The sequence below is a fragment of the Argiope bruennichi genome, chromosome 5 (genome assembly GCF_947563725.1).
Source record: "Argiope bruennichi chromosome 5, qqArgBrue1.1, whole genome shotgun sequence".
Taxonomy (NCBI): Eukaryota; Metazoa; Arthropoda; class Arachnida; order Araneae; family Araneidae; genus Argiope; species Argiope bruennichi.
The window spans coordinates 114125982-114141065 of record NC_079155.1 but is presented as its reverse complement, the minus strand read 5'-3'; the positions used below and the strand labels follow the sequence as shown (position 1 = coordinate 114141065).

The following is a 15084-nucleotide window of genomic DNA, read 5'->3' as shown; positions in this document are numbered from 1 at the left end:
GTCTGTTTTATTTTCAGTTAGTATATATTTTAGTAATATATCATTTTTATAGGAGAAAGTTTAAGTATCTTAACAATTTTTCGAACTTTATAAATTATAGGAAGCAATTATTGATGGGTTAATATTTCCTCCTCACTAGCATATCTTCTTCAACAATTACATCGTCATTATCTTCATTGTCAATATCACTCTCACTCTTACTCTCTTCAAAGTTGGAATCCGAAGTTTCTATATCCACAGTATTTGGATTCTTCTGTTCTTTATTTTTTTTGGTATAATACATTTATTACTCCTAATTGAATTCCATGTGCATAGCACAATTGCTGATTTACACCAATCAACTTTCCAACTATTTTCATAATTGTTGCTCCATCAGTCGTTATGGATACAATATCTTCTTTCAGGGATAATCCACGTTTCGCTAATTTAGATTTAAGATATTAATTAAGCCATTAATTAGCTAACTTCGCCCGTTAGGGAGACAGAAACAAAAACGTATACAGTTTTGCTATGTTCGCGATCCCTGAACTTATAGTGGAGCCAATTTTAAAAATTTCTAGTAAATACCAAAATACCGGTATTTAAACTTGTGAATACCGGTATTACAAAATTGTACAAATGGCTCAAATACCGGTATTCGGTATCCCGGTATTGCAATCCCTAGTCAAAATATCAAGTTCTAATTCTTTGACGATTACTATACTTTCTCTATACTATGAATACAAGAAAGAAAAAAATAAATAAAATGAGATATCAATTAAAGATAAATAAAAATTCATAAAATCTAATTGCTAATCGTGCAGTTACAAAATAACATCAATATTAATCAGAAGCATACCGTAGTTATTTATCTTCAATCATTTTAAGTATTTTTCTCTATACATCTAATCAGCTATTATGCGAATCAAGTTTGGATATGAGAAAGTGAGAAGTTTCTGACTTATAGCTTAAAAGAATAGGTTTTTGAAATTATAGCCAAAAAAGAATGCATACAATCACAGTAAAACATATTTAAAAATATTTAAAATTAAAAAAAAGGGGAAAACATTTTATTGACTACTTTTGAAAACTTACTTACCACATTTTTTCATTATTGGAATGAAAGGATTTTATATTAGACATAAACTTACTGTACTAAAAATTTGAGAAGAGTAGCATTGGCAGGGACAGATGAAGGAAACTCGATATTTAGTGATCATGTGAAAAGGCTTAAACTGCTAGAGAGCGTTACATTGTTTGCTCTGTTTCTTACTAACTTAACGAATAGTTTAGAAATAGCAAATTTTATCTTTCGTGATAGGAGATATTACTTGGAAAGTCTAAAAGTTCATCAACAGTTAATACTGTTTGCATTTTGAAGTAGCAGGTGATGATACGACAAGATATCCCAATCTGCACAAAAAATACAAAGTATAGAATTTTTTTTAACAAACATTTTTTTTTTCCGTTATGTGTTTGTGATTTACAAATCATCACTATCATCAGATAAATTTATGACTTGTTAATTTTACTTGTATCGATTGTAATCTGATTGACATTGATTCATTACATTTACTTTTTCACGTTGTGGTGAATAGCTTATAATCCAGATAACAGCTACGCTGCACGAGCAATTGCTTTTGTATCATGGTCATGTTTCTGGACTGCGAACCACAATGTTCCAGGTTCTATCCTCACTCATCACATACCGCCACAATATATTTAGTATAGAGAAAGTATAACGATAATAATAAAAAAAAAAATTGAACACGAGATTTTGACGAATCTCTAAGTTTTAAAACTCACTGTGTTCGAAAAACACTTTTTTGGAAAATATCTGCTTATCTGTAACAAAAATAACTAAAAAAATGCTTTGATCTAGATGGATAAAATTTGGTGTACGGTCTTTATACCAAATATGTAGAATTTTATCTACGTTTGAGCAAAATCGGCTCAGAGAAAGTTTGCATGTCTGGTTGTTTGAATATAATTTAACAAATTATTTACAAAAAAAAAAAAAAAAAAGAGAACTAAATAGATGAAATTCAATGCACAGAATTAATACCTATAGTTAAGACATTTTTCAAATTTTGAGTGAAATCTAACAAAGGATTAATCGTATGTCGATTTTTACTTTCAGATTTTTTGTCTGCTGATTTTACTACTCAGTTCTCCATGAGTTCGAAAAACACATTTTTAAAAACTGTCTCTCTATCTGCCTTTGATAAAGATAACTCAAAATCGCTTAGAAATAGATGGATGAGTATTGGTATACGGTCTTTATATCAAATTTGTAGATTTCTATCAAATTTTGAGCAAAATAGACTCAGAAAGTCTGTCTATCCGGTTGTTCGAATATAATTTAACAAATTAATTACAAAACAAAGAAAGCTAGATAGATAAAATCGGTACACAGAAGTAACATCTATAGTCTAGACACCTATCAAATTTTGAACCAAATACAACAAGGGATTGACTGTCTGTCGGTCTGTACTTTCAGAAACATGTAAACGTGATAACTCAAAGACGCAGTGACTTAAACATATCAAATTTGATATTAGATTTTGCGACATTTGTTGTTCCATGTCAAATTTTTTTCAGTCGGTTGGGAAATACACGTCTAAAATACGAATTAGATTTTTTTTAATATTATTAACCGCAGACCAGAGATTAATCACCAAAAAAATCGCCAAGAATGACACAATCGATTTAGTAAATATGCTATATTCACGCCAATTTGTAACTATTATTCACTAATGCCAGGCGCTAACTGGGATAACTTTATTAGGATGTATAAGAGAAATTTTTTGGGAGAAAACTTCCCCTGGTTTAATAGTTATAATTATAGCTTGATAGAGATTCTCCTTTAAGTTCATTGCGTTAAAGAAAATACATAAAATTTGTTTTGTTTTTTGAGTAATATCTTTTTCCATAGCCCAATTTTTAGATAAATCATTTAAATTTTTATTAAATTATATAATTTTGCTTACTTTTTTTGTACACCACTCGTCTTCTACCCCCCTCAATTTCTCGAAAGGTTAACAATGCTAACAGTTCATTACGGATCAACAGCTCAGCGCTTGGGTTTCTTGTTAGTTCTTATAGTATGAGGGACCTAATTAAAAGTATACTTCTTAGATCAGCACTCCTTTTTTAATAATGATGAAATGAAAAGAATGGGAAGTACAGTTATGGAATCCATTTTGTCGAGGCACAGCATTCAGATAGAGGTTTTGTGATAGAGGTTTTAATTTTCATATCACCATAATTAAGAAAATTTACGACCAAATCTATACTTGAAATCAGTATAGCGTTCGTTTTTATGTATTGGAACTATACATTTTGTACCAATATTTAGAAGAAGATTTTATGGAATTATGACATATTTTTAGTCAGTAGTTACTAAAGTAAAATTTGGTATTTCCATAAAGAATAATCCAGTATGTCTGAAAAATAGCTGCATAAAAATGAAAAACATTTTAGTTTCGTTTAAAATGTGCTACAAAATTTTGAAAAATTCATGTCATTCAATTTTACGTTTATTAAGATGAAGCGCATCTGAACACTCAAATATCTGTCAGGTAACGAAGCAATTTATCGTGGATCACAATCAATGACAAGACAGAACAGAGTATTTTGCAACATACATACGCTATTATAAAAAGACGCATTCTATTTTTCATCATTTATCTTATTTGTTTGAAATGATATTTCAATTCTAGATATTTTAAGGATACATTTATCATCAATAGTTACGAAATTTAAATTTCAAGATTTTGATGGATGATGTTATTGTTGTTATATCCTCTGTTATTATCTTCAGAGGTTTTTTTTCTGTCATTATGAGCATTTAAAATTTCATTAGATTCGTTTAAGTTAATGCACGAAGTGATAATTTTCTAAAAAATTTTTTTGTTTTATAAAATGTTTTTCTTTTCTCGCAAAACACATTTTGCAATAAGGGTTTTTTTTTACCTTTCACAGTATTTTTAATATTTTCTTAATGTTTATTAAACAAAACATATTTTTAAATTATTTAATTGACTCAATTTTTATTCCTCACTGCAATCGTTTTTTAGAATTGTGTTACCATAGCAACATAACATTTAATCATACTATTGAAAGTTTGAAAATTGCGTTCAAAACAGTTTCACTCAGATAACCGCCTGCAATAAATAGCCTTTCTTAAAATGCAATTGCTGAAATCTCTTTGTCAAACAGGTCATAATGATTTTGATACAAAGAATTATAGATTTTGTTTTATAATTTGAATTTGAACCAATAAATATAGTGGGTTTAACTATAAATTAACTGTCAACTTAATAAATATAGCTATAAAACTTTTTAACAATTTGTAAATAAATTCTTTGTCGAGTTTAAAAAAAGAACGTTTCGCCGAAACAAATGAATGTTTCAAAACATATTCTAATTAAAGTATAAAATTCTAAAAATTCTAATTTTCTTCCATGTCCTATCAAGACCTGTATATATATATATATATATATATATATATATATATATATATATATATAATCCCCACAGTTATGTGTATCTAAACACAACAACTCAAAAGCAACTACCTAGATAAATGAAATTTGCTGCATAGTCATAATACTAGAATTGCAGATGTACATCAAAATTTTGACTCAGTTGATGAAAAAGAAGACATTTAAAATGCGTGTTCTGATTTCTTCGAATCTCAAAAGGCGCCAAATTGTGCTAAATATACGAGATAGTTCATTACCCCTTCTCATTAGTTTCTCATCATCTTCTCACATACTGAAGAAATACAAAGAAAAGTTTGCAATCATCACATTTTACATCTAGATTTTGATTAATGGCACAGTTTCTAACCCCCTTCCACCTTAATCGAAACAAAAGTGATGCTAAATTATGTCTGAGTGCAGTGAATTAATTGGAAAAAATGAGATATAAGGTTCTTTTTAAAAAAAATCAAAATTTTAATTTGCTAACCCATCTTTGCATGATTTTTTGTGAAATAAATCAGAGTGATATAATTCATGTTCTAGATTAAAGAAAAAAAAATGCTTAAAAATCCTAGTATAAATATATAATCTAAAAAGAAGCAGAATGAGAAAAATGCCCATAATCATGCAAATTTACATGTTAAGCCCAGCACAAAATCTTCAATGTCCCTCTCTTCTAAATTTCATCAATCATTATCGCTTTTATTAGCAAAAAAATTATCAGATTAATTATTTAAAAAATTCAAGAAATCGCACGTTTCTTCCAACCACAGCAAACAGCAGAATGGCAAGTTCAAAACCGCTATAATGATTATGGCGTTTGTTTCTTTTTGACAGCTACGTTCCTTATTACACAATAGACGTGAAAAAAGTTGCCTGCAACAATCAATTTACAGTACACCTGTTTTGAGTACAATTTTTCGTTCACTAAATTTAATGATGGAGATCTCCATCATCATACAAAAGAAGGGTCAGCTCACATTTTCAACCAGTTTCTTCCGCGTGAAAAGCTACTTTTCCAAAACATGCCATCTCGAATTTCTTAATGATACAAAAGAAATTACTTATAAAGGAGAGATTTTTGAAAATATCCTTTTTATAAGTTACAAATAGCATTGCATTAAAACATTCCTAATAAATTTAACTGTTAATTTTTATTTCCTGCTCTTTGACATTCACAACCAAAGAAAATGATGAATTTCTAATTGTTGTGTTTATTTACATGTGTGTGTTGTCACTTCAACAACTAAAAATATTGATATATTCTTCCGACAAATGCAATTATGATAAATTATGTATTTGATACAAATTGTTAAAGCCAAAATTTGCCTTTGTTTTACTTTTTGACAATAGTATCCCAAAACCAAGTACTTGGGAAGGAAAATAAATACCATTAAGGAAGAATTTATTTCCATCTTTGGCACTAGTCAAACAGAAAATGCCATTCTAATCTTTTGAACCCCATCTTCGGAAGATATCAAATGCAAATATCTGTACTTTAGAGTTGAAAGAACATTTGGTATTCGAAATTTGTTGAATGAATTTAAGAGGACGAGGACCCACTTCAATCGATTGAAAACTGAGAAGCATTATTATTAAAACATTTGTAGCACTTGACCTCTACTTCAAAGACACCAGAGATCTGATTGGTAATCGCCAGAGTGGCTGGCCTTGCTCTTTCTGAAAGTGATCAAAACCTGTTAACATTATTATCTCTAAAAATCTAATTTAAATACTGCGTATTAAAATTCAAAGAACAAAGCGGTCTCATTATTTTTTGATAAAATGTGTTACTGATAATTGATACGTCCCGTCAAATATTTATCTCCTATTTTTAAATAGGAGCGTTGCGTTTAAAAATATCTAAAACAAAATGAACTAGTTAAATTTCTTCAAGGAACTTCAAAAACGACGTGTTTCAGATCTTGGTTCAAATTGCTATAAATTACTTTTCACAAAGGTATATTATAAACATATAGGTTTTTTTATTACTTTCTCGTTTACTTAGTATTGAAAAAGTATAGTAATCGTCAAAAAACCCAAAGCTTTTGACAAATTTCCACGTAACAGTTCGCCATGAGTTCGAAAAACACATTTTAAAAAATTGTCTCTCTGTCTGCCTGTGATAAAGATAACTCAAAATCGCTTAGAAATAGATGGATGGGTATTGGTATATGGTCTTAACATCAAATTTGTAGATTTCTATCAAATTTTGAGTAATTTCGTCTCAGAAAGTCTGTCTGTTCGGTTGTTCGAATATAATTTAACAAATTCATTACAAAGCGAAGAGAGCTAGATAGATAAAATTTGATACACAGAATTAACATCTATAGTCAAGATACTTATCAAATTTTGAGCCAAATACAACAAGGGATTGACAGTCTGTCCGTTTATACTTTCAGAAACATGCAATCGCGATAACTCAAAAACGCCGTAACTTAAATATATCAATTTGAGTATAGGAATTTGTAACTGCAAGAGTAGTTTTGTGTCAAATTTTTGTTTGAATCGGTTAGAAAAAATGCATCTAAGACAAAATTCAGTTTGTGGATACTATTAACCTCATATCAAGGATTAATCACCAAAAAATCGCCAAAGGTGAAATGATAGATCCAGTAAAAATGCTAAATTCACGCCAAAGGTTAATATTTCGTAGTTATTGTACGCCTTTTCCGAGGGAGACATTTTCTGGGATAGCACCTTTTTTAGAGAATATGCGAGAAAGTTTTGTAGAGACCACTCTCGAAGTTTATATTATATATATATATATATATATATATATAATATAAAGATTTCAGAAATAATTTAGAATTATTAAACTTGTAATGTCAGGGAGTGCATCTCTTTGAGGCCAAGCATCCTCAAATTTCCAACCCTGTATGTATTAGAAATAATTAAACTCAAACCATAATTCACACAATTAATAAAAGTAGGTTTTCATTCAAACAGTTTCAAGTTATGTTCGCCTTTTTAAGAATATTATAGGAACAGTCTTTTGGCTAGCTCCACTGTGTGCGAAAAAAAGTACAATTTTCAATTTCTCACGTGCGAAATTTAAGAGAAATTATTGTACCCATAAAAAAAAATATCCGAATTCGTGATTTTGACAAGTGTCTTAGTTTCTGATCTCCCCAAGTCCAAACTAAAACCCGATTTTTTGGAATCCTGTCTGTCTGTCAATTTATCGTCTGTCCGTCTATCAGTCTGCCAACAAGAAACGCTCAACTCAAAAACGCTTTGAGCAAGACAGATATAATTTGGTTTATGGTTTCTGCTCCAAATGTGTAGATTTTTTATCATTTTTTTAATAATATCCATTCTCAGAAAGTCTATTTCATGTCATTTTTATGCAATAACAATTCTGGAAGTTCTTGCAAGGAAACACCAACATGTAACTCAATTTTTATATTCTATTTAAAATATCTGAAATTTTTTTTTCCTTTGTGTATATTCCCTTCCTCCAAATTGAGCAGTGTTTCCAAACGGTTTATTCTGTACAACACGTACACACATAGATTCATTTTATTACTTGTATTAGTAAAGATATGCTTTTTATCAGATTCTCTCTTCGATTTGAATTCCGACGTATTCGATAAATAAAAACATCAGGCACACGACCTTATGCATAAAATTTTTAAACAAAATATTTAATTTTATTTCCTATACTAAAAGGCAGATTTTATTGCATTGATCTGCCACCTTCCATTCGTCTGCTCTAATCATTGCATAAAAGTTGTAATATCACTTTTTGAAACGGGATATCTTTAAAAAAATGTATTTTTGAAAAATACAGTAAGCGCCAAAATATACAGTACTGAAATGAAATGAAAAGAGGAACAAAATTACATTATTGTCATCTGGGAGTTTATTTTCCACAAAAGAAATTAACTATTAGCGTGTTGATTTACCACGGTATGCATAATGTAAGTGTTCAAAGTGTTCACCACCTCGCTATAGACAGTGTTCATATCGTGCAACCAGATTCTCAAACATATCCTGAAACAAAGGTTGCTAAAGACTCCGGCAAAAAGAGATGATTTTTTCATGTAATGCAGGCACAGTTATTAGTGGATCATTACAGTTAAACGCACTCTGCTTTAACATTTCCCACAAGTAGGCATCAGATGGTGTAAGATCGGGCGAATGGGACGGGTATGTGAAGTCAGTACCACATGAAATGATTCGTCCTGGAAAGTTTTCCTGCAGCATGGCTAGAGATTCTCGAGTGGTATGGCGTGTCGCCCCGTCCTGTTGATACCACTGTCTATTCATCTGAATGTTCCTTGCACGACAGAACCTTTCAAATCCCGAAGGAATAGTTCGATTACTAAACTCTTGTAGCGTTCTGGGTGACGGTAAGAGTCCACTGCCTTCCTCATCTTCAACGAAATAACCGTTTGCTGAGATGGCGCACCATATCGCCACATGTGCACTATATAGCAGTTTCTGGGCCATAACATCTAGCCGTCCAAAACCATGGAAGCGAGTTGTCTGGCGATTGATGCAGCCATTCAAGTGAATGTGACATTCATCGGAGAACCACACATTATTCAAAGAATCAGAATCCTCGTATACTATGACCAAAAATGTGTATACAATACACCATCCTGAGTCGTATATCTAGCTTTGTCAAGCGTTGTCCAATCTGTATCCGGTACGGAAATCCACCTATGTCCTTAAACAATCGGCGAACGGGCTTACCGCTGATGTTCAGTTTCAAGGACGTTCGTCGTAGACTTCGTTGGGGCGAATGAAGCACCTGCTGGAGAACACGTGTGGAATTTTCATTTCTCTAAACAGTTACCGGTCGACCTGACTTCCACTTCTGTTGCCACAGTATTCTACCAGAACGGAGAAATTTCGTAACAATAGACGGTATAACTGTGTTACTTGGTGGCGTCTTATTAAACTTCTCTTGGAATTGTTCGGCCACCTTTTTCAAACTCAGTCTACCTTCTCGACCGCTTCCGTATGAGCGGAGATAATGCTTCTTCTAGACCCATTTCCAACAACGATTGCACAACGCAACTTCCTTTTCACTACTGCGAGCACGTGTAGCTGGAGCTATGCCTCTTAGACAAACGCAACCACGTGTTCGAGATGTGTGAATTTCAATATTTATATTTCGGCCATACCTTATTTTTGTTTATTCACCATTAAAATATGTTTAATTGTGTTTATGACTTTTCAAGGTAAACATGGAGAAGAGAAATTTTCGCTTTTGATATTTAATACCTCAAAAAGAAGAATGTTTTCCCAGCTGTTAGCGGAGATGATGTTGCAAGTTAATGGACAGTCAACAAATGGTTTGCGCAATTCAGAAGGAATAAATTTCATATTTAAGAGAATAACAATGCTTTTATTGGTCATTCCTAGTTGACAGCTAATTAGTTTATAGTGTTGATCATACTCACGAAATGGCGATTCTACAATTTATGACGCGAATTTTACAATTTATGAGGATTTTATGCGATTTGGCTTCAGTAATTGCCATGATATTTTGATATCCCGCAAATTAGGAAAAAAATTTATATGTATGATATTTCTATGTGCTAATTATTTCTCAAACATAATTATAAAGCTTATTTTTACTTTCTTGTATATGTAGCATAGAGAAAGTATAAAAATAATAAAAAAAATTTGAACACGAGGTCTTGACGGATTTTCACGCTTTAGACCTTCCTGAGTTCGGCAAACACATTTTGGAACAGGTCCGTCTATCTGTGACAAAGATAACTTAAAAGCGCTTTGAATTATAAGGATGGAATTTGGTATACGGTCTTTATAACAAATTTTTATATTTCTATCAAATTTTGAGCATAACACGATACCTACAAAACTACAGAGAGTTAGATAGATAAAATTCGATACGTAGAATTTTAATGGCTATAATATGACCCCCCCCCCTCAGATTTTGAGAGAAATCCAACAAGAGGTTGACCATCTGTTGGACTATACTTTCAGAAACATAGAAAAGCGATAGTTCAAAAATCTAGTGACTTAAATATATCAAATTTAGTATGGAATTTTGTGACTGTAAGTGTAGTTGTGTATCAAATTTTTATTTCAATCAGTTGAGAAAAATTTATCTAAAACATAAATTTAATTTTTGGATACTATTCAAGGATTTATCGCCAAATAACCCGCCAAGGATGACGCTGCAGATTCAGTAAAAATGCTAAATTTGCGCCAAAAGTTAATATTTCATAATTATTATACGCCAATGTCATATAACGTATTCTCTGCCATGACAATTTTATTAGAGTATGCGAGAAAGTTTTTGTGGTATCACTACCGCTGGTTTTTATAGTGATTAATAACGGGAAGGAACGCAATGAAGTAAAGCGTAAATGATCATTAAATTATTAGATTAGTCGCCATTAAGAAGGGCAGTATCTATTCCTAAAAGATTATGTTCTATTGCTAGATAAGATTATAAGGGCATTTGTTTTTACTAGCTGCTATCGTTTAACGAAGAATTTATTCGATTACGAATACTAATCAACTGGGAAATTTGCAACTGACCAGAAATGCACTGAATAGGCCAATTGTGATTAGATGATTCTTAATCCGGATAACGCTAGATAACATGTATATTTGACCATTGATGACAAATTGAATTGGAATACCCATCTCAAACACTTAACATTGGAAGCGCAGCAACAACAATTCAGTTTTCCCAAAATAGCTAGACAAATCCCGGGGAATAATTCTTCAATACAGAAAAATCTTGCACAGGATAGTAATTGAAAGGATGCTTGCTCACGGAGCAGGAGTTTGATGCCTCCATCCAAAGGTTAGACTAGCAAGAAAGCTCTGTTCCATTCAAAGAGACTTTCTGTTAGCAATTACGGGAACGTACAAGACCACACCTACTGCAGCATTTCAGGTTATCCTTGGCTTGCCTCCACTTCATCTGCAGCTCCAGATGATGGCAAGAATGACTGAACTGTACAGACTCCGTAGAATCGTACATGATATGCCACATATCAGCCCATACGAGTATGAACACAGAACTACGCGCTGGATGTCACATCCTTTCAAACATCTCCAGGCACAGCAAATTTCGTTGGAAGACGGTGGATCTCAGAATTTAGAACTTGGAATCCATACAGATGGATCAAAATCCTCAACAGGAGTTGGGATTGCATTTTGTGTCATGCAGAATGCAGTCACTATACACCAGTGGTCAACCAGCCTTTCGAAAGAAAACACGGTCTTTCAAGCTGAATTACTAGCACTCAATAGAGCAGTCAAATGCGCAATCTCTCTCCCTTTATCAGATCTAATCACTATTACGTCGACAATAAAGCAAGTATACAAGCTTCAAGTTCTCCAAAATCCAATAGCCAATTAGCAAGAGATACATTCACCCTTCTTCTTGTAAGTCCTCACATTAAAATCTCATGGATCAAGGAACATGTAGGCTATGACGGAAATGAAGCGGCGGACAAACTAGCCAAAATAGCGGCTAATCAAGATCGGAATGTAATGAAGCTTCCAAGATGTCATCTGAAGAACATCCTCCAAACCGAAATGATGACTAGGTGGCAAAAGGAATTGGGAGAAGACGAAACAGGCCGGTTCACATTCAATAAAATACCAAAAGTTTCTCTCTACACGGCCAACTGAAACAGAGCGAATGTCCTTTTCTTCACTGGACACGGTCAATTCCCGACATACTGACACAGATTCCATCTAGCCAACTCTTCTTGCTGTAGCTATGGGGGAGAGGATCCCCAATTCTTACTGACCCCAATTCTTCATGCTTACTGACTCTCTCATGGCGCATCAGAAAGCTAGAAACCAGTCTCGAGAAAAAATGGTACAGGAGAATTGCATCGAATACCCTTTCATGCGGCAAGATCCACTCCATAGTAATTCATATTCATAAATACCAAGACCTCTTCAAGACTACACAATAACTGAGACCAAAATGCCACTTGTCAAAATCATTTAAATTATTCATTCAAAAATGCTCAAAAGTGCAGTTCTCACGAAGGAAATCAAAATACAGGTACCCAGACGGACGCTACAGATTTCTGACTCTACAATGTCTGTTTATATGCTTATACATGATGCTTATGATGTTCACAATGTGATATACCAATTTTTTCCTTTTCAGTTAATAATCTCATTTCCCTGTAAGTTCAACCCATAGTCATATTTAAATATTCTTGTCCCCTCCATTTAGTTATTACTTCACCAAAAATTGAATACAGTTGTGTAAGATTTGACACCGATTGGGTTCTCTCTGGAGAAACCTGGATGGTTTGTAGTCTCTTTCTTTCTTTTAAAATTTTTTTTTCTTTTTCTTTTTTTCTCCCTTCCATCTTGTACTCATCCAACTGGTTAGATAACTTAGTGTTATAGGCACCTGGGCACAGGATGGCGTTATGTTATGTATATTTGACCAGTCGATGAAAGCTATTAGAGCTAGGCTCTCTTCTTCAATATAATATTGACTTGGTATCATGGGTCAATTATTTGTGTCGCTATTTGCAAAATTAGCTGTTGGGAAACAAATTTCAGTTTGTGTGAGGATTGTATGAAGGAAACTTAAAGCAATACAGAGGCATTTTATGACACTAAAGGAAAATAAAACTTTATAAAAGATAGCAAATCATTACCAAATAAAATAGATCAGGTAGTATTGAATAAATTGCAATATTAGTACAAAAAAGATTTCTTTTAGTTTATCACAGAAATTACCAAATTTTCCGAACATCCCAAAAATCGAAATTGCCGACATTTTCAAGTTGTATTTTTCGTTGATTATCAACTTTTTTGGAATAAAAAAAAATGGCGAGATCTAAACTAACTGAAACGGAATATAAGCCCTCTCTAATTATTTAAAATTAATATATTGTTTCAAATACAGAAACTGAACAAAAAATTTATTCCAAACAATTCAATTTAGAAGTTATTTATTTGGCATGAAATATTCAAATTTGATTTCATGTTTGAATAGTACAAATTACCAAGAATAACAGAAAACCAAATAAAATAAACTTTTTTAATGAGAAAAAAAATTAAAACTAAAACTTAATGACAGAAAAAAAAAACCGATGAATAGTTTTATCAGCTTTCGATAGACATGCAATTCTTTGATAACGTTTACAGTAAAAATAGACCACTTTCTCAAAAGTGAATCATCGTTTCATTTTTGGAACACACAGGTTAAACGTTCTCTGGCGAAAAATTTCAAACAGATCCTAAACATCCCAAATTTACATAGCATGAAAGTTATGTAAATTTTCTGAAGGTAGAAACTTGCGTAATATGAATCTATCTCAAATGGGATCTTTGATGACCGATATCTAGTTAATTAATTACTATAAAGAGTGAAGCCCATCAGCTTGAAACCAGAACCAAATTAGGCATGTATCCTAAACGTCCTCTTTTTGTCCTTTGGAGTGCACCGGACAAGTGAATGGCTCTTTGAAGGCCAAGCTTAAGTAGTCCAGACGCTGTCCTAATCGCCTCTCCATCGTGTTTATTTTGCTTCTATCTCCCCATTGATCGGTGGTATTGCGGCCAAAGTTCACGCCAAAAGTGTGGTTAGACGCCGCTTTTACCCAATCTTTGATACGTACAGCAACTGGAGGAAGAGTCTCTGAAATTATGACCTGCCCAAGTGAACATTTTATATCACAAAATATCTTCAGAAGGATACCGTTGGTGAAAGTCGAAGAATAATCTGTTTTAGGACGTACTGGAGTAAAATTTTCTGGATCTATTTCAGGTTAGATTGCGTCATTTCTCTATATTTATTAATTTATTATTGTCATGGCTATTTGCGGACAGATTGTTACTATTGTGCAAAGAGAAAAAAAGAAACACCGATACTGTACATTGAATGTAAAGTAAAACTATGAACGTCTTACATTATTTTAATAAATTTTGAAGTTATTATCTTTATATGTTTTTGAATTGCATTTAAATCCTTCATTCATAAGTTAGTACCATAAAACCTTCCTTATCTAATTTAAGCTTCTCGATTAATTGGCAGTTCATTCACAAGATGAAAATCTTTCAAGTTCTGTAACAGTTTATTTAGTGCTATCAAAGATAAATTTGTTTCAATTTCTGCGCTATCAAAAGAACTACACCTTAACCCTTGCTTTGATATTAACTGATCGCATCATGTGAAGTGTCAACACTTTCGTAACAGATGGCATCCTAATTAATCTCACCAAATTGCTTTGTATGACTTAATTAATGTTTTTTTTCTGCTTTTTTTTTCCTTTTTGCAATATTTATTTCTTTTCAATTTCGATACATTTTCTCTTTCATTTCCTATTATTAATTCACATTCTTCCTATATATATTTATATATCTTGTTCAAATTTTCAATCGTTAATAAAATACATTTTATTCATCCACTCAAGTTCAAATACATTTTTTAAAACTTGTAGTGGATGACACTTGATGTTAATACAGTTTTTTCAAATATTAATTAATTAATTATTAAATTTAATTAATTTTTAATACTTTAAAAAGAGTTTTAGTAATTTGTAAGGAAAATTGAAATCAACAAGCAGTAATTTAATCGGTAAAATGCAAGGATTTCAGTATTTTTCACTTGAAGGTGAAGAATGCGAGTTCAATTCTTGCA

General features: G+C 32.1%; 2 protein-coding genes across 7 annotated transcripts in view; one reads left to right on the top strand and one right to left on the bottom strand.

Annotated features, from left to right (window-relative positions):
• The window catches only part of LOC129968951 (solute carrier family 35 member G1-like), a 91058-nt gene that overhangs the window by 44728 nt on the left and 31246 nt on the right, over positions 1-15084 (bottom strand). The window lies entirely within an intron of this gene.
• Positions 1-15084, top strand: part of LOC129968950 (solute carrier family 35 member G1-like) — a 104802-nt gene that overhangs the window by 65504 nt on the left and 24214 nt on the right. The window contains exon 1 of one of the 4 annotated variants that reach the window (XM_056083317.1): positions 13997-14211. The exons of the other annotated variants lie outside the window; for them this stretch is intronic. The gene's annotated coding sequence lies outside the window, so the exon portion shown is untranslated. Of the gene's footprint in view, positions 1-13996; positions 14212-15084 lie in introns of those variants that run through there. 4 annotated transcript variants of the gene reach the window in all.